General features: G+C 40.9%; 1 protein-coding gene and 1 non-coding gene across 4 annotated transcripts in view; one reads left to right on the top strand and one right to left on the bottom strand.

The window, feature by feature from the left end:
- Window positions 1–26,593, bottom strand: part of LOC122784870 (RNA binding protein fox-1 homolog 3-like) — a 498,591-nt gene that overhangs the window by 447,235 nt on the left and 24,763 nt on the right. The gene's annotated exons all lie outside the window — the stretch shown is intronic.
- Window positions 21,454–21,526, top strand: trnar-ucg. The gene has a single exon. It is a non-coding gene; the product is annotated as a tRNA-Arg (tRNA).

The following is a 26,593-nucleotide window of genomic DNA, read 5'->3' as shown; positions in this document are numbered from 1 at the left end:
AACCCTCATGTTTTAAAGATTCTAGATTGGTTTTTTTTGAAGACATAGTACCAACCAATTATGAGTAGAGGCAAACGGATTAATCAGTTGGGTCAGTGACAATTATCCACCACTGGCTGCCTTGAGTTAAACTTTATTGTTGAGAAGTCACAATAAATGTTATATTCAAAATTGTAATTGCTCACTTTGTTTAAATACTTTTACTTCTAATACTTAAGTACATTTTATATCAGAAAATTACTTTTGATACTTAAGTACAGTAAATGTCAGACTTTTACTAAAGTAGTATTGTAAAAGGTGACTTTAACTTCAACCAAATTCATTTTCTGTTAAGATACTTGTACTTCTACTCAAATATCGCTTTCAAGTACTTTATACAAGACTGCCTGTGGTTTCTTATAATACTGTGAAGCTGTAGGCTTGTTTTTGTTTACATTTTGTGTTATTTGCACAATTATGCCCATAAGTGTAAGCTATTACTATAGATTTTCCTTTATAATACTTTACATGTTTCAAACAGGCAACACTATTGCTTATATTCTGTTGTTATATGCACAGCTGTGCTTTGTTGAGGAAAAAACAACAAAACTAAACCTAAATAAAAGGTTGATGGTGATTAGTTAAAAGTACACACTTTGCCCGTTTTTGTTCAATATATCGTTGTAATATCGCCATTCGAACAAAATATGGAGATATGAGTTTTGGTCCATATCGCCCAGCCCTACCCTGTGACTCCCACCCCTAAGATCTAACCCTTCTAAATGAGTATTTTAGTCCAAACCTGAAATGATTCACCTTGCTCATGTCGGACTGTGGGAGTCCAGTTTGCATCCCACGGAAACAAAATGTTCCCTGCAGGTTACAGAAGGTAGAAAAAGGGGTGATTCAGACGCTGAAGAATCCTGCACAGTTGCCTATAAAACAGATATGAAGCCATAAAGTGCTGCTTGGAGGTGACCTTTGTTGTTGTTGTTTCTTTTTTTTTTTTCTGAAGAGCCGCTGTGTGTGACATGCTGTGAATTAGCCAACATCAATGCTGCAGAAATTTATGCCTCGGCGCTGGGCTGACCTCTAAGTCAACACAACGTCAGGAACAACTGGAACGATTTTAAGTAAAACAGACACTGCACACACGGCAATAAATGCATGACGACGCGCGCGTGCGCACGCTCATACATATGTGCGCTGCGATGTCAGTCTATGAGAGCGCGGCAGCTGCTGCCGCTGTCATTGTTTACAAGGTGAGCCACCCACTCCAGAAATGTATTGATGTGATCGAGTTGAGATTTTTGCTTATCACTACAATATCAAGTCACCTTGCCCTTTTTTATTTTTTATCAAAAGTCAGCGATGGTGCTATCTCACACTGGTACAAAGCTGATTAAATCCTTGTCTCAATCTATTGTGAAGTTGAACATGTTTGTTGTTTTCCTGTTATGACCATTTACCACTGGTCAGTATTCACTCCCAGGCCATATGAACACGTACATTTCTTCTTTGTGGGCTCATCGCGATGTCAATTCTGGGAAAGTTTCTGGCACCCTACAAAGGCGGACATTCATCTTGTTATTTATGTTTTTTAGCCAATTTGACTTATAATTGTTGACTCAAGGTTGAGTTTGAATGAGAGACCAAAGTAAAAGATACAAAATAGTAATACTGCAAGTTGCAGTTTTTTGTCAAAAAATAGTCTAAAATATCTTGTTTTGCCAACGAAACAAGTTCAGTTTTAATGATTTCTTTGCTAAAAGGACCAAAAAAAAAAAGGTTTTAGTTAAAAAGAACGAATACATGAATTCATTAAAATGTGTTGCTCAGCCTGTTATCACTTAACCAATAAATCGAGTTGTCACCGAGGGTTAACAATCTAAATACAAAAGTATACAAGAGTAAAAGTTTCGATTCTTGTGATTATTTGATATATATATAGGTAAACTAGTGCAGCACCCGTTCAATATGTGCCTGTCACATTTCTACCGATATCCCACGCAAATCTTATCCAAACGCCGTCAAAGTCGGCCCTGCACAAACTGGTGTTCTTAGTTAAGTCTGCTGCCAAGTTTGAAGCCTGTCAAGCAAACCGTTGGACAGTTCTGTGATTAGCGGTCAGACAGATAGATGTTTGTTAGATTTATAGCTAAAGTCATGGAGATAAAAATGAGGCAGGAAGATTCCCCGGCTTGAGATTTTACACCCCGAGCCTCTGTTTTATCACACAGGTTGAGGGAGAGGGTGAAGCTATTGACACGCAGAGGTACGGCTAAGCCACTTCTCATCCCAATCGATCACAGGTCCACTCCACTGCGAGTGGCCTTCCCCCCACTGCCTTATACACTTCACATATCCTCCTCCTCCTTCTGGGATCCAGACAACGAGCTGGACTCTGGTTCTGCAGGATCTCCAGTTAACGGCGCTGTTGTTGTGTACTTCCCTCCTCTTCCTTTGTTCCTCAATCAAGCCTCAGTCGGGCTGAGAGTATTTTGAGCGCAGTGTTTGGCTGCTGTGAGTGCAGGAAGCAGATGGCGAGGATATTTGTGGATGTACTACAGAGTGTCCAGCTCAAATTAAGTGTTCTTTCATCGGATCTCGGTGTTTCATTTAATGCTGACATGTGTAGAAAACTTCACAAAGCTTTGGACCAGGAATGGATAAAGCCCCGTGACAACAGGCAGCTTTAAATCAACCTGTTTTTCGACGCATAAAAAAAGGCCTGATTGGAAACTTTAAAGAAACTTCATTTCCATCACTGGCCAATTATTCTTTTAAGAAACTAAATTTGATGTAGTTTTTACCATATTTGTATTGAAAATTATATAAGTGCACTGTAGTGCAGACACACAGATTGACAAACAGAAGATAACTGTTCACCTGAGGGAGTGTTTCTGTGTGTAGAATTCTCTTCTGAGATTTTCGCGGACACTTCTTTGTGTTTTCAGTCGCCTCGTTTTCTAGCGCAACATTGCTGTTGCTTCCATCTGTCTTGACTTAGTATAAATCACTTCCTGTCTCAGTAATGTAGCCACGTGATACGAGATCTAAACACGGCTATGCCGAGTAAAGCGTGTGTCGTGTGGAGCTGATAGACTACTGTAAATCAGCATTGTGTGATGTCATTTGATACTGGTTTGAATGGAACTGACATTTGTGTACATCTACAGTCAAAGTTACACACTACAGCTGAGGAAGGCAACATATGTTGTCATTATGATCATTAGAAAGAGATTTGAGAGAGAATGAGACTCCTGCTCCTCTAGACATGGGGGAAATCTTGATGGGAGATCCAGTGGAACGTTCATTAATGCAGCATTGGTACCAACTGCCTATGCTGCAAAGAAATCGAACACATAGGGAAGAGAGTTTGTACATTTTTAGAACAATGGCGCTTGACTATGCTTTATTTTGGCATAAGACAAATAGGAAATTAGCGCGGGTCTTATATTCCCACTCATCCTGACGCCATTAGTGGTTAATGATTAAATATATTCCCACTGGTTTAAACCAACTGTTTTGTGTTTTCAAAATGTTGTACCCCAAAAGCTTTGTTCGTGCTCTTTTTAGCTTATTATTATTTAACTATTTTATCTTATTACATGAATGAAAAATAAGTATATTGGCTAAAAAAAAAAAGAATCTGCATCACATATCCGATTTCTCTGTATCGACTAGTGCCCTCCTTACGTTCTGCGGCTAATACCTCCCTGGAGTACGCCTATTAACCCAGAGCAACAGTGTGCTCCTCCTGATGATGCTGCAGACAGGCCTCCTTTTCCATTTGCTCTCCTGATCTCTTGATCTCTGTCACTCAAACGGGCCACATCATGACGGCGTGTCGTCACAGGTTGCGCGGCGGATTGTGGCTAAATTGTAAGCAGACATTAATTACACCACAAGCAAATGGGCTGAGTTAATAAGGCTCTGCACACTGATGCAGACTGAGTAATGTGCCTCCTCACACGGTTACCATGGATTCATGTTTATGGATTGGACGCGGCATGTTTGTGTTCCGCGATGTGCATGGGAAAAAAAAATCACGGTGCACTGATGATAAACTCATTCATGACGTGCTGTCTGGCAGGTGTTGACAGTTTGAAATTGTATTAATCCTTATCTATTCATTATGAAATTTGAGAGTCTACATGTAGGTCGGAGGGGGCTGGGTGGGGGTCGCAGTGCCTTACTGAGGAGGTGTTGCAGGCCTCGGATGAATTTGAATTGATTTCTATCTGTGGTGAGGAATTGCAGATTCCACTCATGGCCCAGGCGATGCAGGAGGCAGTGACTGCTGCTCACAGGCCAAGTCAGATTCATCTCAGACTATCTGATCAGCCCGTCCAAGAGCTGTGCTGTGTGTAAAAAAATATATAGCACATTTTAGATAACAGCTCTGTCTCAAAAAAAAAAGCCTTCAGCCCCAAACCCGCACCGCCTTCCAATAGTTTCAGCCACGGCGTTCATTTCATCTCCGGGCTTTGCGGCTTCTTTGAAAGGCTATCCCACTAAGGTCCTTTTCACGAGGAGGTTCAAGGGCAAAATAAATCAGTGATGACACGTCCCGTTGTTATGTCGGGTGCAGAGGTCGCCTGTCTGCGGCGGGGGGGGTTGAGAGATCCCCTTTGTGTCTGAAGCGGGATCAAATTAACCGCCCGACTCATTACATTAAACGCCGGAAACATGAATAATGCCGTTCCTTCCACGAAAGTGGTTACATGCCAGTCCGGGAAAAAGGGTTAGACTATTATTAACCATAAATCGATAAATGACACACACACACACACACAGTGGTGGAATGGTTATATATAGAGCTGAGCTGTTGTGCGCGATTAAATAAATGAACGGTGGACGGAGGATGACGTGAGTAAAAACCATTTGTTTGGATCTAAATCAAAGTCGATTTGAAAGTCAGAGAGGATTGAAAATGACCAGGCGAGGATTTCCCAGCGGATCAGCTGTCCGAAAGTCTCTGCGCGTCGACCAGAACACTCTCACTATTCATTATTCCCTGTTAAGCATTGTGCGATAAAGGAAATGAATAATGTACTTTTTCTCGCTGGAGAATTCTCCCTCACACCAAAGTCCATAGAGAAAATCAGTGATTTTACATGATGGCACAAAGGAGTTGCTGATCCACCGTCTCCTCCTTCAGCAACTTCAAATCTGTAATTTTGTGAATTGGCCGTTTTTAAATCCTCTGTTTACATTTACCAAAGTAGCACAAACTAACCAAATGAGGCAGCAGTAAACTGAAACACCAAGCAAGCAACAGAGAGCTTAGTTGGTTTAGAAGCTTAAACTTTAACTGTCTAACACGCAGGTTGAAGAGTTCAAACTGGAAAGGTCATGTTTGTTTTTAAACAGTCATCGCTGTGCATATTTTTACTCATTTCAATAGGATTTTTTTTACCCAATGTTTTGAATACCACAACGTCAAACAGCATCTATTCTGGTAAGTCAGGCGTGCAGCCAGCGAAAGCAGAACTTTGAAATGATTGACCTTGGGAAAAAATAATAAAATAAAAGCTTATTTTGACTGAAAATATTAATGTGTGAATAAATTAAATGGGAGGAAAAAAAATATCATGGTGGCCTTTAAAGGTCTAGTGTGAATTGGTGACATCCAATGGGGAGACTGAAGATTACAACAAACCAAGGACACTCAACCCTTGCTGTTCCAAAGCTCGTCAGGGAACTACGGTGGCCTTTAAGAACCAAAGAGGATGTAGAAAAGCCTTCTGCTATTTCCTCGTTTTTCTTCATTCTTATGTATTTACGTGGTCGGAGCTGTTCCTTGTTAGCGTAGAAGATGGCACACGTAGTAAAAGTACTTAAAAAGCTTATTCTAAGAATTTAAAGTGGTTTTACACCCATAACAACATAACAATCTACAAGTAGGTATCACAATTAGGGCTGCCACAAACGATTATTTCGAGTCGGATCATACGTAAATTGCAGCTTATGGCACCAGCATGCAGCTGCATTTTTATATAACCATCATTACCTTGCAGCTTGAAGTGTTTAAGGTATGCGCTAACTAAACATAAAAACAATTAAGATGATAGTTCATTCAACTTTGTAGCTTGTAGCAGCATTTCTGACATTTTTTAATGTGATAAATAAAATGAAGGCACAACTCTGGCCTTTAACATCTTTTAGCTGTAAATATTTAGTGCATTGTAAAATGGAACCAAAAAAAACTATGCACTATGAATATATGGTAACACTTTAGATTAGGGAACACATATTCACCATTAACTAGGTGCTTACTAACATGCATATAAGTAGCATACCCGACCTTTATTAGTCATTATTAAGCACGTATTAACACCTTAATCAGGAAAAATCTTAATTCATGTCGTAATAGAGGTAGAATAAGGTTATGTATAATAACATGTTAATACGTGCTTAATAATTAGTGTGCTATTTATGCATGTTAGTGAGCACCTAGTGAATAGTGAATATGTGTTCCCCAATCTAAAGTGTTACCGAATATATATATATATATATTATAAAACATTAGCGTTATCACATTTCCTATTCAAACATGACATCGCTGTTATAACATTACAGCAATGAATGGCTAATGAAATCGTCGTTGTGACGTTAATTTCACCAGTTAACTAGCCAATTAGCTTACGACTGTCTCTCTGAGTCAGAGATTTAATCAGCCATTGCTTCCTTTTGTCGTACTGCCATGGAAGGCAAGTTCTGCCTTGCAGATTTTGCGTTGCACATTCTTCTCTTTTATTTTGGTAAAATGCTCCCAAACTTTCAAGCTCCGTTGCCGGCCAGCCATGATACTGTTTGGGCATAACTTTTCCAGTGACATCATGGCTGACCCCGATAACCACAACTGCGCTAGTGCATCAAGGACAGAAAGGCAGACAAGAAAGCGGAAGGTGCAGCGGCAGTTTTGAGAGAAAAACAAAGCTTTGAAAATGAACGATTGACAAATTTGATAGTCGACATAATCATGACTAGTCGACTAATCTTGGCAGCCCTAATCACAATCGTGAGAATATTCTGATACATCTTTTAAATAACATTTGTGTACTTGGGAAACTGCTGTTTGAGTTTACCACCAATCCATAACGGCAAATGATTCTGCTTTCCAATACGAAATTGGCCGGGTTAAAATGTCAATGCTGCTTTTTATTTTCATTCAGTGCTTAGAGATGCATTACTGTGATATTTAGCTTTTCTTTTTGCCAATATAAGATCCAGTGATTTTGACCAGTATTGGACCAATACCGGGTATTATCCCTACCTAGAAGTATGTTTGTTTAGATTTTTCCAATAAACCCTGGAGGTGTTCCAAGTGCAACATCCTGGATCTAAATGCGGTTGCCAATTAAAGTAAAAAAAAAAAAAAGACAGAAATACAATTCTTGAAAAGCATCCAGGTCGCCAACACCTAACGTAACACTGTACCCTTCATTGTTATAAATCACGGTTGATGCTTGTGGCAGCTCCACTGTGATCAGCTGAATTTGGAAATTCTTCAAAAGTCGAATCTCCTCCAACCTTTCCTCGCTTTCTCTCTCTCTCTCTCTGAAGCTCCTTCATCAACCTCACCTACACCAGCACCGGGGGATCTGTCACAAATCGAGGATGGGAAGGTCAATAAAACGAGCCATGCCAGAGTCTGACTGACACATCAAAAGTTCCCCCGGTGCCGCTCAACGCTCTGCCTGCCTTCCCTTCCGACCAATTTAGCCGCGTCCGAGGGGAGCTCCCTAATCCATGCCTTGGAAAGTGCGCTTAATCAACCTCTGATTAAGAGAGAGCACGCCAAGATGTCCAGCAACATCTCCACTGGCCTCATCCAATCCTTGACGTGTGAAAAACATCAGGAAGCCGGGTTTATTTGTCTTCACAGCCCCACACTTATGATGTTTTCTTCTAAATGTCCTAAGTGTCCTTGCTCTGAGCCCCGTCATTCATTTCACATCAAACATTTAGCTCCTAATTTCCTTTCTCTTCTGTGGTTTCCCCCCCATTTTTCTCAGTTTTTGAGTCTCCTTTTGTCTTTTTTTTTGTTTTTTTCTGTTGTTGTTATGAGCGTCCCCCCGGGTGTCGGCGAATGAATTAAACATCAGCGTGTTGGTAGGAAGGGCACAGCTCCTCCTGGATGGATTGAATGCAGAGGGTTGTTGCGGGGGGGGGCAGAGGAGGTGACAGAGGAGGCTTCGCTTCGGTACGAGGATGCCGAACCATCAGGGAACCACTTTGACCTCTAACATCTTGCCGCCTTCATGCATAGTCATTTACCATTTTCACGTTTGTGCAAGTAATTGGGGTTTTCCAGAGTCTTCAAAAATGCAAGGCCACGCTTTAGCATCTGTTTATCTTGCTGGGCCACAATGAGCGGGTGTTTTGTGTGTGTTCGTTCCTGGAAGTTTTGTGAACCTCTGTCATTCAGGAAACGCTTGTGAACAGTTTTTGGTGCAGAGGACTCTGAGTTTTCAGATTGTGTGCAGCTTCTGCTGTTAGCATGATGCTAAATAGGTCATTTGTGCTCCTGCACAGTGGGCATCTTTTCTTTTTTTATGATAGCCTGGGTAAGCTGTTCAGTGTTGGATCTGTCTCTGATGATATTTTTCCCCCAATTTGAGCAACTGGGCTTGTCCATATTCACACAACTGGATGTTTTGATCTACCATCCTCAAGGAGCAGTTAACACTGCTCACTGTTTTAAACACTGTTGTGATTAAAAGATAAATATAAAGAACAATCTGATGGAATTGTTGCTTAATAATGACAGAAATATGTAGCTTAACCCTGCTTTTAAATACAAACAAATGTCTGTTACATTCAAACTATTGTCAAATGAGTATATACACTGTACTGTATATGTACAGACAACATTGCAGTGAGATGACCGCAAACAGGAGTCAAATTGGTGTTGACAAAAAGGAAATTTAATTACTGAAATAACTCAGCTCAGGGTTTGTAGCTTTCAGGGTTCCCACACCTCGATTGACATCAAATTCAAGGACTTCCCAGGACTAATTCCCTCAAATTCAAGGACCAAAAGACACAGCTTAAGATGGGAGGGCAACTTGTAAGAGTTTGTCTTCGTCCATGACGGCGTCCACTATTATTGATCCGGGCTAGTGATTGTCCTTGGGATCTTGGTCAAAATCAGTCTTTGTAAATTTTCTTTGGTGAGACAGAGATCTTGGAATGTTCATCTCCCAGGCATCAAGGTATTGGACACCAAACAGTGTCCACAACAACGCTAGTAATTACGACTCCACGTTTGCCCTGCATAGGCCTAGTCTACGTACATCGAGCAATGCAGGGCATTAAACAGTATGTGGAATCATAACAAACAAGGGAGACGATTACCTAAATATCAACTTGCTTATTTCTTGCACACAATTCAAGCACTTTCAATGATCCATGTCTATTTAGGACAATTTTCAATAACTTTCAAGGGCCTTTAAAACATTTTTTTGTCAAATTTACAAACTGCCAAGGATTTCAAGGACTCGTGGGAACCCTGTCATTTGTTGCTGCAGCTTTAAATTAATAAACCTGCACCAGGAATAGACTTAAGAAACTTGGCTTTTTAACAGATTTGGCTCCAGTTGGCAGTAATGGAAACAAAATGCCAAGTAAATACAAGCCAATTTCTTGTTCTTCTGCTTTTCATCTGCGCTGACATTATGACACTCGGCTACTAAAGTGTGAGATATGTAACCGTCATTGTTACCTGACGTCTTTCAACGTGGAATTGTTGTTATTTTTAAAGTGAAAATCATCTGAAATCAGCTTTGAAAGCACTCGATAAATAAATGCATTATTAATGTCACAGTTTCTGTGGTACTTTAATCCATCTATTGTGTGCCGTGTTTACTCCTTTCTAAAATACTGGGACACTGACAATGACTCACTGGAGTAAAACAAAAATACAGACAAATTTATCAACTGGTAATGGGAGATGAGTCAAACAGGTTTTACATGTTTTTTTTTTTGTTTTTTTTTATATATTTTCCTGCATTTTAACCTCGTCTCCCCAACCTGCACACGTAAAAGAGACGCATATCATGTTATTTTTAGTCTGCTCCCCAAATACTTGGTAGTATTTGAGTAAATAATGTGTGATTCTCTTTTTTTGTTTAGAGTCATTTGTCCTCTGGCAAAAAATAAAAGAATGGCTATTAAGAGCAAAACTAAACTCCAGCACATGAGAATTTGTGAAAGTAATGCAGGGTTGACAGCATGTTGAGATGCATTCAAGAAACCTCGTAAATTTAATCACTTCAGCAAACATAAACACATAAAGTCCACTAACTCAATACCTTCTGCTGCCGCTGCCACATTGTATTTGTTGTACCACATTGTATCTTCACATTCACACCACAATAGATGTACTTCAAATTAGGAAATCATTGGAGCTGCAATATTTGTTTTAATGAACGCAATCACTGATAAAACGAGGGCTGATTTATAGTTCATAGTATTCATAGTTTCTCTTTCACACACCATGTACACCATCAACTTCTCTCCTCTTAGCCATCATCACTTCCTTCAACCTGGCCTTCAAAATAAGAGCCACTGGCTTCAGTAACAACAACTTCCTGTGTAAACCTGTATGAAAACAGCTTGAAATAAAATTATTTGCTAAGACAAGAAGCCTTAACTGACCTGGTTGCTCACCATGAACCATCCAGACCACTAAGGTCACCTGGGTCAGGTTTACTCTGGACAAAACATGGGGAAGCTGCTGTCGCCTCTTTCTTTTACCTCTCTATATAAATGTTTTTATTGTGTTTTATTATATGCCTTCTACATCTTTAATACTGTTGTTGCTCCAATTTTCTCTTTTTTTATTGTAAAGCCTTGTCATTGAAATGTGATCTATAAATAAACTTCTTAAACCAGCAAACGCTTTTATTAGTATCTTTTCATCAGTCACGACTGATATCTTCATAGTGAAATTCAGCAATGTTATCACATGATTTCCTAATATTGTGCAGCTATTTATGTTTTAAATATGTTACGAATAGTCACAGTAACTGATCCACTTTTTTATAATCAATCAAATAGACTGGTAACAGGAGAATACTTTATCGGAAGACTACATTTGGACTGTCTGTCCACTCTGGAACACATTGCCAACCTAAAAAATCAAATGAATATCAGATATAAAATTGTTAACAACAAAGGTTAGGTGCTGGCTAAAAGAAAAACAAAGCTGTACCCCTTCACTGTTTAGGTTTATTTGTCTTGTTTGGGGTGTTTCAGTGAAGTATGTAGTGTAGTTTTAGAATACATACAGCACATCAGTTGCATTCTTTCTATTGGAACTATGTTAACTGTATTGTCCCTTTTTGAATAAGATTTTATTCTATTCTATTCTACGAGAAAGGAGGCTTACCAGCAGCGGTAGCTAACGTGACGGGGAGTTGCCGCTGTGAACAACAGAATCCAAACGCACAGCCTTGAGCCACATTCAGAGCTTCAGGACAAGTGTCACCCTGCGGCAAGCTAAATGGGGATGGATTGCGTCTTCGCGTGAGACATCAAGTGCAATAATCCACAAAAGGGCACGCGTGAAACCCAAGTTATTGCACTACAGACAAAACAAAAAGGGTCACCAGCACAAACTGTCGAGTTCATTCCATCCTGTAACAAAAACAAAAAAAGCTGTATAATATTTCATGTGGTGTGATTACAGCTCAGTGAGAGGAGCTGGTGTGGACGATGAGGGCAGTGGAGGCCTTTAAATAACACTTTTGTGCTCTCAACAAGGTCTTTGTGTGTGCTTGAAACTCCGCTTCTAACAAGTGCTTCACTTTAAAACAGATACAGTAATAAGACTTATTAAATAAAGGATATTAGCAGTACTGTAACCCCTTGTGGCATTATTAGCTCCGATGAAGTGACTCAGCTGCTGTTTCCTCTGTTAATGTGCCAGACAAGAGACAAACATCAGAGAAAAGAGCAGTGACTCAACCCAGTGATCCAGGAGAAATTAAAGCAGCAGTGTGCAAATTTTCTTCATTTCGTTTGCTGCGTCTTTCATCTGGAAACTGAAATTCTGGAACTGCTGGACGTTCAGCTGTCAAACGTCAACCTGTTTGCGGTCACCTCGCTTTACTGGAGCTTCACGAAAACAAATCACTACCTGTGTGTAGCGTGGAACAGAATAGTTTTGTGTGGAGAAGACTTATTCAATATCGTTTGAATGTAAACCGACTGATTTGTCACATTTGGCACAGAACAGTGCCGGGGGGGGATGATACACAACTCCTTATATGGACATCCAGGGGGTTTGCGTTTGTAAGCCATATTTGCAAGCTTTTCAAAATGCATTTTTTTCATCTTCACATATTAAAAAAACAAAACAAAACAGTGGCGAGAATTGAGCAAAAAGTCACATAATAGTGTTTTGGTTTTTTTTCGAACAAGCAGACAAAGTTGGAACTTTAACGTAATTCCAAATTTCACAAATTCAATCTATACTGCACATTCTTATAGCCTCTGTATAAACGTGTTAACAAAGTTGTGGAAAAGAATGCATTGTGTTCTAAGGGTTAACGCTAATAACCTTTAATCATAAAGGCTGTACTATTAAGCAGCTGCATGTATACGTCCCCTTAGTGGAGAGGTCATTATTTCAGCGTTGGTAAAAACTGCCTATGCTGCAAAGAAATCCAGAAAAATTTGGGGGGAAGTGTCTAGCTAGTGATAGCACCTGGTGCTCTGACGAGGTTCCAAACAAGCTGAGCCGATACTGAAGTGTGACGTCGATAGACTGCCGGCCACTGATTGGTCAGAGAGTGTTGTCTCTGAAGAGTCATGAGTGCGACGTCCAACAAAACAATCAAAGCCAACAATGTCCAACTGTAGATCAGTTAAAAATCCTGAAAACATGTGTTAATTAATCCAACATTTAGCAAAGAAAATCTAAAATGTCAATATTCAACAGAGGAGTCTTTGGTGTATTTAGCAACAGCACTTATGAAAGCGGGCGATCGATCTTAAATAAACTGATTCTCATGATTCAGTTGGACGGAAAAATGCTTTACAAGTCACTAGTTTGTGTCCCGTATGAAACCACGTCACGGCAGTTTCGCAGCAGCCGTTGCTATGACGACTCCGTCAACAAGGCAATCAGAGATGGCAGACTTCACCCCATTCATGCAACAAGCCTCTGGCGGCCTCTGTTGGTCATAATGGCAAGTGCAAGCAAGTGCGGAAGCACAGACCGACACTCAGAGCCACCAAAAACAATACTTCACTCCCAACTTTGAAGTCATGGAAAACAATGCAACTGATACTCTTAAAAGTCTACTCCTTGGTCTTGATAGTGTGGCATCCACACAGCAGGTATGATGTTACATTTGCACATATTATATGTACCAGAGTTATTAAAGCCTCTCCACATGGTCACTGATTGATGATCCTGAAAGAAAATCATATGGTAAACTTGTGTGGTCTGTGGTGAGAAGATTTTGCCAACACGCCAATGTTTTTAGGGCCAAAACGTTCCATCTGCTGTCAGAGTGAGGAGACTGACTTTTAATTAAATATGAGATTTGTGTGTTAGGAGAGTTAGGAGAAGCCGTGCTGCAGAATCGTTGCTTTTTTTTATTTCATCATCATTCGTTTTCCAAAAATCAGGCCGGAGCCATGACGGCTTCTAAAAAATCCCCCCCACAAACAAGTCATGAAGCATTTCAAGGTGAAATATCTGATTATTTTCCCCCACTGCTAAATTGATTATCCCGGCAGGAGAAAACTAGTCTCATATTTCCAAAAAAAAAATAAATGGAGTTCAGTCAACTGTGGTAACGTGTGATAAATACCTTTGTCTGAGAATTTGCCAAATATCTAATGCCCCGGCTGCTGAAGCGAGAGGCGCTGCCACGCCAGGAAAAAACAAAAATAAAATAAATCAGCATCACAAAATAATGTGTAATGTTTGATGGTATAGCAACATGAAGTTTATAAAGAGCGTAACCAAAGATTTTCACCTTATTATGAAAAAAAAAAAATTAAAGGCACGTCCTAACTAAATAAATTCTCATTATAAAGTGAGAATGTGAAAAATTTTATGTCATAATTTGAAAGACTCTTCATCTAACATTTATTCTAATGTTTCCAATGTTTCATACTTCATAACTTGAAGATTTTCTCATTTCAACGTGAAATATTTCATTTTATAAAACTTTAATCATTCTCTAACTTTTCTAATGTTCCACTTTATAACGTGGTATTTTTCCTCAATTAAACATGAAATGGCTGCGTTTATAAAAAGGTGAAGATTTTGTTATTCTAACATGATAAATTATCTTATTCTGACAGTGATTTTCTTTCGCTTTATAATGTAAAGATTTTCTAAATCTAATGTCAACCGTGATGTGACATATTTGACATTATAACACAATAAATGATCTCATTCTCAGAACTTGTGTTGTTTTACTGTAAAACATTTTAATAAATAATTTACCTGAATGAAAACATGTTTATATAAGGATTAATTGAAGGGAAAAACATGAGGAAAAAATATAAATAAAAGGAAAGAATATGGACAGAAACCATACTGTAATAATATCATATTACAATAATAGAACTACACTAAAAGAAAGAAGAAGAAAAAAATAGTACCGACTACAAAAAGACAAAACTGTTCTTATCAGAAGTAGAATTTCACAAAACCATCGCAAGAATGGAGTCAACACTCGGCGCAGAGATTTTGTCTGGAATAATCGGATGAGAAGCGTGACGAAGTCGGGAAAGAAAAATTCCCACAAGCGAGTTTATGAAGGTGAAAATATCTGATTCTGGTTCCCGCTAAGATGATTATCCACGCAGGGAGAAAATTAGTCTCATATTTACAGACAGAGTTCAGCGAGATGAGGTCACGTGATTAATACTCTCTCTCTTCGGAGAGAAAAAAAAAAGAGCAAGTGCGAACGAGTTGTTCCGTGTGGTTCAAAACAACAACAACAACAACAACAGTAGGAGAGTGGGTTTGAAAGGAAACAGAAATGTATTTCCTCAGCCTCAAACTCCTCTGTCAAATATCTCTGCTCTTTCAAGGAGACTCACCAAAAAACTGTGTGTTTGTCCAAGCAACAACAAGGTTTTATACCATTGTATACAACAACAACAACAACAACAACTCTCTTTTCAACACTTTGCAACAGTAAAAATAAATGTCCAGTGAAGGCACTGACCTGCAGGAACTCATTCTGTAAAACTAATTCCATAAAAGTCCGTGTCGCAGATGCGTACATTGTTGATAAACGTACGTAGTAGCACGGACAGTAAAAGGTCTCCAAGACTGGAGCTACAATAAAACAACAAATAAATAAAAGATCAATCAGCAGCAGCAGCATGTAAACACCCACATGGTATGAGGAATTCTAGTCAGGTCCAATTAGTCCAGAACAAAAGTGAGAACACCTGTGTGGGTGGAGTATGGTTGTGTAATGGCGCATTTCCACCGGCTCTACTCGCCTCGCCTCGCCACAGCACGATTAGGTTGTTTCTCCACTACAAAAAAGTACCTATTTAACGTGGGCGGAGTCATCATTGCATGGCTGAGGGAAACTGCGTGGACTTTGTTTTATACGCGACACACACACACACACACACTCTAGTGACTTTACCCCAGACTTCTGTAGTTGTTGGAGATTAACTCACGTTTTTGGGATTGTTAAGTAGTTTTAACTTATCTACAGTTCGGCGCTGTTTGGCTTGATTTCTGTGTGGGACGTCTCTTCCTGTGATGGCCCTCTGGCCAGTCAGCGGCCGGCAGTCTGACCAATCATCGCATAGTACCTACTACTAGCATGCTTGGAACCTCACCGGAGCAGGTACTAAAAATAGTACCTGGTACCAGGTACAATGCAAGTGGAAACGCAACTTAAACCGTGGCGTGGCGAGTAGAGCCGGTGGGAATGCGCCATAAGAGGTTTAAAGGGCCAGGTCACCCAAATAACTTGGTTAGTTAGTGGATTATATTACTTATTAGGGGTGGGGTCAAAATATCAGACATATTAAGGCACTCTAAAGTAAACAGTTTCTGCCAGTTTCACTTGCTGGGTGCCGCTAAGCGAAAACCTGGGTGGAAGTTACCAGGCCGAAGAAGAAAAGGGGAGTTTACAGCAAGATAATGGCGGGAAAAAAACGACTTTAGAATATATTTTTATTAATCCCCATGGGAAATTATTTCTCTGCATTTGACAATGGGCTGGCACACTGAGTGGCCAGCCCGGGGAGCAATGGGGGTTGGGTACCCCAGCCCTTTCAACCTCGTGGGGACTTGAACCGGCAACCTTCCGGTTACAAGCCAATGTAAGCGGAATTTCCACCCCTACCACTGGTGGAAATACAGACTTCAAAACGACACTAAACGGTCATTTATGCTCAGTGATACAAACAGATACAAAAAACTTTGTCAATCACAAAAGGACATTTCAGTTTCTGTGGTTTCACGGACGACATATACAAGCGATATAGGAAATGCATATTTCTTGAAGTGATTTCACAAATAAAAATCCAAACTACAAATAGTACAGAACAAATGTAATGGAGGAGGCAGGTAATGCTGTCCTGACAGATATGTGTTATCAGTGGTGTTTCACGAGCATTCAGGGGCCCAGGGCAAAAGGGAAGCAGAGAGGTGGTGATATGAGGTATTGACACATCATCCTCACTGATTCACTGCCCGGTACGCTGACATTTACATGAACCAGCCCTGGACCCACACTCTCACTGTCACTGAAAACAACATCTACACCACCTTAAGAACGTGTTTGCCTCAGTATCACTGTGAGTCTGTTTCTTTTTCTTTTTTTTTTTGGTAACTGAAGTTTGGAAAGTTTTCACTCTCCTGAACCAAACTCCACAGAGAGAAAATCCGCATTTTTTAGCTCAAGGGGACACAGGAGCTGGCGTGCTTTGTGAGTTTGTATCGCGGAGGTAAATCAGAACAAAGGATATCATAGACCGAAATCACAAGATAACACATTTGAGCTTATTTATGGAGGCAATAGTGGATAAGCCACTCCCGTGTGCCTTGATATTAAATTGCAGATTTTCCTCTATGGGCTTTGGTGTGGTGTGGGGGAGGAAAGAGCAGTTGACAAACTTTGGTTTCCAGCCGCTAAAGGCTAGAAACTGAAGTGAGAAAAAGCAACTGTCATCTGTGCCTTCTCTGCTGCAACACCACCACAGCTTATATGGAAAAAGATGGAGCCACCTGTCTACACTCTGTGTTCATTTTGTCCATATTTGAGCACATCTTTTTGAAAGATTCCTGCTAAGAAGCAAACAGACAAAAATGATGGGAGGAAGAGTGCAGCCCGATAGGTCAAGCGAGACGACCACGAAACACAAGAAAGCCATTTGTAAGAAACTCAATAACAAGAGCAACAATGTCGGCGTGTACATTGCGAACAAGGGCAAAAATAACAGAAGCCTTAATGAATACATTCAAAAGTACAGATAATGTGCAGCGATGTAAATCTGAATGAAACCATTATTTGACCTCTTTTCCTCACAGCAGATCTGTGAAGTCTTACATGATTATACATCTCTCGCATATCGAGCAGAATTACATCTTGTTCTAAATTTGGACAAACAAGGAGAATCTGTGGGGCTTTAATTAACGGTCGTTGGCAGCTCTTCTGTCCTGCAGCCCTACTTTTCTCTTTTTTCCCTCTCCCTCTCTTTTTTTTTAATGAAGCATGCACAGCGTTTTTAATTTAATATTAAAATCTGGCATTATGCAATGTTTAAATAAATGTTGCGGGGGAAGACTTTGTGTCCCACAATCTGCTCAACCCTCGCTCCTTCAACGCCATCCCCCCCCCCGCGTTGTATCAATTTGTTGTTTTCTTGTTGCCGCTTCCTTTTGTTTTTGCACGTCAAGTCAAAAGGAGGTTGTCACGGGGGAGACAGCTTTTCCTTGTCTCACCAACATGATTGAGGTAGCTGCAATTTATAACGCGGCAGCCGGAGAGACAGACCTCACTTATCTGAGGCCGGCTTCCTCCGCCATTGCCCTTTACTGAGCCAATGAGGATGAAGGTTGCAGGTTGGGTTACTTTGTCAAAAGCAAAGGGAACCATTACAAATCTACACTATCCATCTTCCTGTAGGGCATGGTGCGTTTCCCCCCGGTGATACGCTGTTGTAGACCTGACTCTCCTCAAAGCCGTCTGACAATCCGGAGCGCCTGGGAAGCTCACAGGGGGGTTGTTACCACAAAGGGCCAATTTGTTATCCTGGATTCACTCCATCACAGGAGCCATTATTTGGGACTTTTACCTATCAAGAGAAAGCTGTTAATGTGACCAAGAGAGTGTATACTCTGTCACCGCGCCACTGAAGCTACACTGACTTCATCGTACACTGATTCGAGCCGGATGGACCCGAGGCAATTACTCCGGCGGAGGAAGATTGACACACCTGCATGAACTACCTGGAACTTTTTTAAAGTTACCCCCCCCATTGGAAGCACCACGTCTGATCCCTATGTTAATATTGTGAGTGCTAATTGCGCCGTAGCGCAAAAAAAGTCCTTGATGGAGTGAAGTGATGAGGTGTTTCCACCTGAGGCAGATCCTCCTATTAGAGTTGCCGGATACAGTCTGTGCTCCGACACCTGCACCTCGGCCTGGGAACACTGACTGCGAGATAATGCATCCAACACCTGCACGATATTTCATAAACCTGAGTGCAAAGCTGTGATTTATCACTTTCACTTATTACTCCAGACACTTGGAATGATCGATTGGTTTATCCTCCAAGTTGAAGCTATGTATGTACATCAGCTACAGAAGAAGAAAAAAAAAAGGGGAGACAATTATCTGCCTTGGTACTTAGGCGGGAGAGTCAACCTTCACGTGACACTCTCTTGCCCTTTGTGTCTCCATCATGCACTGCGACTCAGACATCACTCGACGACAAATGGGAGCCCCCGTCTATGCAAATGCTGCCTATATTTCCTCCTGCAAGTTTGGATGGATTTACATACAGTTTAGGAAACAGAGACAGCGCGTCCTGTGATAAAAAAAAAGAAATTAAACACCATGGAGGGGTTAGCGACAACTAAAAGCCACATCTGTGATTTGTTTCTAATGGCACTTTTCCATGATAGAGTTCTAGCATGACACGGCTCTACTTAGTTTGGTATCAGTCATGTTGTTTTTCACTACTTCACAGTATCTCCTCAACATGGACCGTATCATGAGTTTGTGACGCTATTTTATACGCGACACAAACTTTGTGACGGTCAAATCAGTTGTTTTCACTGTAACGGAATCATTAAAATCAGTGGCTTTAAAAAGATTTGCTCACAGAATTGTTCAATTGGGATTCAGTTCACGATTGATCGCCGGCTTTCCAGTGCATGCCTGTTTGCGGCATTGACCGGTTTGATTCTTGTTCAGTTCAGGTACCAAAAGAACCAGGTACTACCAGGTACTATGGCTAATAGAAAAGCCAAAAGAGTCGAGTAGAGTTGCACAAAAGAGAGAAAAGAAGCTTGTTTCTGTAACTATCGCAAGACTCGAACTAACCATGTCGTGAACCAACACTGCACACGCAACAATCTGTAGGTTTACAACGCTATGGTGAAGCCGATAGCCAGACGTTAGGACACAAGAACTAGCGCAGAAAAATAATTCTACAACAGACAACAAGTTGCAGTGTTTTGGGGGTGGAGCTTTGACCAGAGGACTGACAGGAACTAATCAAGTCATACCAAAACCTTAAAGCTGGCTAATTTTGACCATCTTTCTGTCCATTACTGCCGTTAGCATTCCCCTCCCTTCTGCCTACATCACCATGTGAACACATTTGGCAAGGGGGGAGGTGCACAAGACATCCTTATGTCATGTGGTGAGTGAAGGACTGAATTCAGAGTTGTTGCAACATAGATTTTGATGTAAACAAACATTTGTCTCCCTACCAAAACCAGCAAGTAGATGAAATACATCAGCAATTAACAATCAGGAAAAAATCTGTGCTTTTATTCCCCCCGACATCGACCCGAGAAACATCGACTTGGCTTCCCGACACGTGATTCTGAAAGACGTGGCATCCACAAATCATTCTCAGTCCGCCTCAATCACTTGTCACAGGCTCGGTGTGGGTTTCTAACCCGCCCCTCCCTCCTTTCTCTACCCTCATCACAACTCATCATTACACCACAAGCTGTCAAATTAAAACTTTTAAACTGTGCGAAATGCCTCCTAGGAACTTTCCCTTTTTCCCAGCAACATATTGCGGAGATAATTGAGGATATTAGCAGCCAGACTGTTACCAAGAGATGAAAGGCAAAGGAGGGAGCGGTGACAGCTCCTCGCTCGTGGCGGTAACGAGGGACTGTCAAAAGTCTCTCCGTGTTTATCTCGGATCATCTAGGGGGATTTAAAACCCTTACCTTCACAATTCCATTCTTTACGGCATGTCCTTTATCCACAGTGATTTACGGAGGCTCAAGCCCTACGCCACGTGATGAATGAGCACTCTTCACAAGGTGTCAGGGCCAGGCAGCGGTGGGCGGCGGCAGTGACTGCCACCACTCCCTCCCCCCCCCCACTTAATTTTTCTTCAGCTTTCTTTGTCTCATCCTTGTCTTCCCCTCGTTTCATTTCCAAAGTGACCTGATAAGATGTTGACACATTAGAGGTCCTGTGTGTAACATCACTGGCACCTCATACTTAGCAGAAAATGAATATATATATTAAAATGGAACTTACTGGTGCAAGTAATATCTTCAATTTATGAAACAACGACATGGTGTTGGGACTTCAGTGTTTCAGTGTCATTTAAATGTTGACAGGTATTGGTTATCTTGACATTGTGTCACCATTTTGGCACCCAATTTGAAATATTCCAACTCGTAGTTTTGACTCGACAAAGTGTCTTTTGCATCCACCCACCATGAGTGTAGTCTGGTCGCATGAAAGGTTTGCTGTGAACATACAAATCCACACAGCTAATGGAGTGGATATGGTGATACATTTAAAGGGACAGTGGCAATGTCGGAATATTTCGTGGGTGGTCCAAGAGGTCAAAATAACGGTACAGATTTTAATAGCACATAAGCGCTTAATCTACATCATTTGCTTTAGTCACATGAAAATTTGAAAATTGTGATATGCAACATCATTGAAGTCTATCAAAAACAAGGCAGACGGACCATGTGGCCTAATGGACAAGGCGTCTGACTTCGGATCACAATATTGAGGGTTCCTTCATGGTTGTGTGTTTCCAGCCAGTTGCAGAAGCTTAGAAGTAACTTTGTTTTAGTAATTGTATAGGATCCTAATCGAAAAACGTTTTAAATCTGACACCACAGTACAGGTCAATGTAAAGACAGGAGAGGACACAAATCTTATGAAGACGCTGAACATCATTTGCTTAAGTTGAAACATTTGAACTGTGATATACACTGTCACTGATGCCTGTTACAAGCCTAACAGGAACCACGTGGCCTAATGGATAAGGCGTCTGACTTCGGATCAGAAGATTGAGGGTTCGAGTCCCTTCGTGGTTGTGCTAGTTACTCTGACTGGGTAACCATATATTGCAACATGAATTTAATCTCCATTTGAGAAACAAAATTAAAGAGGCCCGAAATTGGAACTACTAAAAACGTCATTGTTCAATAGTGGGCGACTGGACTTGCTTGAGTTGAGCTGAAGACGTTTCTCCTCTTCACTTCTGAATACCCCTGGTTCTTCCTAGTTAGGCAGAACAGCAGAAGCCTCTTGGATCAGAGGTGAAACGAACGTCTTCAACTCAACTCAAGCAAGTCCAGTCACCCATAGACCAACTACTGAAGAAGATGATGACTGACAACTTTCACCTACACTATCATTGGTAGAATGTTGACAATGATTGGTTATCTAGACATTGTGTCACACCATTTTAGTGCCATGTTAAAATATTATTTTTTGGGGTTTTTTTGTTTGTTTTTAGCTGAAGTTATAGGATCCTAAAAGCTAGGAGTAGACACAAATGTCAGAACGATGCTTTAGTCGCATGAGCTGAAATATCTGAACTCAAGCAAGGAAAATTGCATATCACAATATGATCACATGGCCTAATGGATAAGGCGTCTGACTTCGGATCAGGAGATTGAGGATTCAAGTCCCTTTGTGGTTGTGTATGACTTAGTCTTTATCTACAATTTGCAGAATAAGAATATAAAATTGAACAATAAGAGTTAGTGGTATCAAGATCTGGCGAAAAAAAGGAAGGAGGACCTAGTAAGGATAACCCAATAATGATATTTAGTATTGCTATAGAGCATGTATGGGCAAAATGCCTTGAGTCTGATAAGCTCCGTAAAGACTAAAAATTATGTAAATACTTAACCGTCTTCCATACAGTTGGATCATTACATTTTGGTAAAGGCTGGTTGTATCTACTAGTGAAATGTATCAACACCCAAGTTGTTTAACAGAGGTAAACACTGTTAATGGATTGATATCAGTATAAATTCAAGGTTTTCATATTGGTGTCAGAGAAATAAAAAAAAGTGGTATTGAGCCATTCCTACTGGTAACTTCTGAAAACATGTGCATGACTTAAATCAAGCTGTTGGTCACCCTTGCATACATTTGGAAAATTGGAACCTTAACCCCTTACCCCCATATGACACTTAAGTCACAAATACAAACAATGACTTAAGAAAACATTTAAAGCAACGAAAAAACTGGTTTATTTTTATTTTACCAGAGCTGAACTCTAGTTGTATCTTCATTTCACATATTTACATTTGTTTCGGGGCAGCTGTCAGGCTGATTGTAAAAACTGTGTCACAGATTTAGAGAACGTGGAGTGCTGCGGGGGAATCCCATTGAACCCTTTTTCCTATTGGTGGGGGTGGAAGAAAATGAAATACCTCGCCGACACAAAGTGAAGTGTCATTTTATTGACATTGTTATGCTGACAACATGTTAAGATTTGTTTTAAGAGTTTGGAAATCCAGCCCGGGATCCGCTGGGAGTGCGTACGTGGCTTGGCATAAACACCGCGCGATTAGCATTCAAGGGCGAGAGCGGAATTCTCGCTGACAAGTCATGGCTCAATCATTTTAAAAGCAGCAGGCCCTTTGTGTTTGTGCTGCTGTGAGTTTGGCAGGTTAGTCCATTAAGCAGAGTTCAGCTATGTATGAACAGAGAGTAATAGAACACAAACATAATAAAACAAGCCTTAGCGGAGAAAGGAGAGGAATCACATCAAGGTTACTTTAGTTCCACACTTTCAAATCAGTCCTGCTTTCTCTCCGAATCTCTTAAAAGTTTTTTTTTTGTTTGTTTTTTTTTAGTTTCACTCACATCATTTAATTTCTAGCTCTCACATGTGTTACGGGTTAAGGGGGGAACAGGATAATGACTAATGAGGACATGTTGAGTGCAGCAGGCACCAGCAACTTATTTAAAGTCACATTTTTTCTCATCTTGTGAACATCCTTAATTCAACAAGCTGCTTCAACAACTTCAGCTTTAGACTTGTTAATGATGTTTTCTGTAACAAACTCTCTTTTTCCTCACAAGGTTGCATCATACTAAATTTACATTTATACATACTATACACATTCCATTCCATTGTATTTTCCGGAACAGTCAACACATCCAAAGCATGGATTTCATGCGGCCAATCACATGGGGGCCTCACGTAGCATGACGGACTTGAGCAAATGGCGACAATAAAGTCACGCAGACCTCTGCTGATTGTTGAAGTAAAAGTCTGACTTGAGAAATGCACTGCCCCAACAAGCAGCAGGCCATGCCAGTACGGGGCAATAAATACTACATCGACAACCGGGATCTGTCAGTAGTCTGCTATTGGTAGCTTTTCCAGACTTTCACAATCCAGTTTTAAGCAATAAAATGATGAAATGAGGGTGCTTCATAGTGTTCTCGGCCTTTATACAGTAATTGAGAGGTTTAACTCCAAACCCGTTGCTATTTGACTATGAGCTATTTCCCGAACTGAAATCCCGCTTGTATAATTGCCATTTTCAGAGATGATGAAGTCGAGAAGAATCAGGAGACTGAAGATGTGACCTCCTTCCACAAAAAGACCAACAAAGATACAACATATGTGCCTCACTAAGTGCATTTAATTTAAAAATAATGCCAAAACTATCTTTCTCATAAGATGTTTATGAGGATCAGACAACCTGTGTTTATATATTCTATTCTATGGGTGTCTGAAACAAAAAACTTTTTAGTCTCCAAGATAAAAAAAAACCTTTCTATTTTTATCTTGGATTTAAATGTGTTATGATTTGACCTGATTATCATTACTGTTTGATTTAACTCGCGGTAACATGGCATGACATAACGTGAAATAACGTGACACGACATGCACTACTATGTAGCATCACAAGACCGCGTGTCGCGTCGTGTCAGAAAATAAGGTGAGCCCCGATTGTTTCAGTGTCATTCCACATTGACATCGCTGTCTTCCCTGCCTACTGTCCATCATTCTCCTTCGTCCAGAGAGAGAGAGGGAGAGAGAGAGAGAGAGAGACATACGAGTCTCTCTGCCAATCCATCTCCCCTGCTTTACTGTTTGTCTTGCCGAGTGTCAATGTCACATGTTAGGGCATTAGCTGTGAAGACATCAGTGGATGAGGTCAGGGCTGACACCGCGCCTCTATTAAATCAGTGCCCCCCCCCCAAAGTGTGAGAACAAGCCTCATTGTCACGATTGGGGCAGCCAAGGGCAGGTGTTTTTGTGTTGGCTTGAAGATGGCGTCAGATGGGTGTGGCAGCAAAGCTCCTCTTAGACCCTCCCACCCCCCACTCCACTCCACACCTGGCTTTGCCGCAAATCAGACAGCAACCATATGCCACACTGCTCCCATCACAGAGATTAAAATCAACACCCCAACCTCACTTTCATCCCTTCTGTTTCGGTTTGTTGTTGTTGGGTTTTTTTCCTTGAGGATTGCAGATGGTTAAAATGACAATAGCTCGGTATCCGGCAGATAAATTAGCTCTTTCCAAAACAGTAAACACACTCAGTGGGACATTAGGGCTTAAACAGGGATAACGATGCAAGGAATTAGTGTTATATTAAAATATATGCAAAGAGTCCATTTAGCAAAATGAACTAAATGAGCAACAGGAATCAGGAAGCCATCTGCCCTTGAGTGGTTAGCTTTGGTGCTAAGTCCCTGTCTAAATAAATGCTTAAATGCACGCCGCACTTTCTCCCTTTCTTTTTCCTCCGTACTATAATCACGCCTTTAGTGCGGCAAAGTGTCGCAGTGCATTAGATAAAAGCGCTAAAAACCGTGTTTGTGCTGCATCCCAAATGGAGGCTGCTAAGTGAAGTAGCATGCTGTTATAGGAGTCGAGGGATGATGCTAGTATGAGTGGCTCTCTGAGTGGGAACACTTCACACTGCAGGGGTTTGCACTGATGCCACAGCATAAATTTGTCATATATCTCTCTCACTGTTTTTGTTTCCCTTTTGAAAATGTAAGCCGAGATGATTTATCACTTTTGCTCATTTATCCCATATTTCAGAGCCTTGGCACATTATTATTATTCATAATGTTATTTTACATTTTGGGCTCTGGCTGTAACGATGTTTCGTGCATTTCTCATCCCAACAATGTCAGAGTCGGCACTGTACACACTGGTGCCTGAGTAAGTCACCCGCCAGGTTTGAGGCCCGTGAAGCAAACCATCGGACAGATATGTCATTAATAGACCGACGGATGTTCCTTGGATTTTTATTTTTTATTATTATTATTCAGTCAAACTGTGAACCAAAGACTTTATAGATGACTGATGGCACAGGGGAGGAAAATAACCTGAGAATTTGTCAATGCGCTCTTGATAATGAAAAGAAAAACTGATTCAAAATAGAATATAAAAGCCAAATCAACAATTTGAAGACGGTTGGAGGAGAAACTACTGTTCCCGTAATCCAGTACGTCACACCCTCAGCTGGAGAGAATGCTGAGAAACACTATCAGCTTTACACTCTAATTCACCTTCCACAGTCTTTTTCTTACCCAGAAGCTTAAAATGGATTAAGCTCATAGGCCCCGAGATGAAAAATAACAGAAAGGTGCATTTCACCATATTGCCATCAATCTGATTCATGTCAAATGATAGGGCTAATCACCTTGAGAGCTTGTTTTCTGGCTACACTGAGAGATAAACACGCAGGATGACAAAGGCTCGTGGTGAAACCAGGTTTGCACGGTGCAGATTGAATGTGAAGACCTTCTTGTGGTCTAACATTGAAACTGCAGTGAACGTGTTGTGCAGGCAGAGGTCCTTAATGCACCGGGCGGCTAGGTCTTAAACCTACGGGTGAGCCCCCCTGCGACTATTCTCTGACAATTCAGAAAAAACATTCTCAAAGTGTGCGGGTTGAGGAAAATAAATTTGTTGTGATGTTTACGAGTCTGCACGATTGAGGCCAACGGAGCATTGCATAATGTCGTCCTACAAACACGAGGACAGGGAGAGGGGGGGGACCTTGGCCTCTTAGTCTTTCACACAAATGCGTACATGCGCCCGAGCCTGATAATGAGAATCCACCGCGCCAGATCTTTCAATTCAAGGACTTGCTTAGATTGACTGTA

The sequence above is a fragment of the Solea senegalensis genome, linkage group LG19 (assembly GCF_019176455.1).
Source record: "Solea senegalensis isolate Sse05_10M linkage group LG19, IFAPA_SoseM_1, whole genome shotgun sequence".
NCBI classification, from domain to species: Eukaryota; Metazoa; Chordata; class Actinopteri; order Pleuronectiformes; family Soleidae; genus Solea; species Solea senegalensis.
This window is presented reverse-complemented; position numbering and strand designations above follow the sequence as displayed.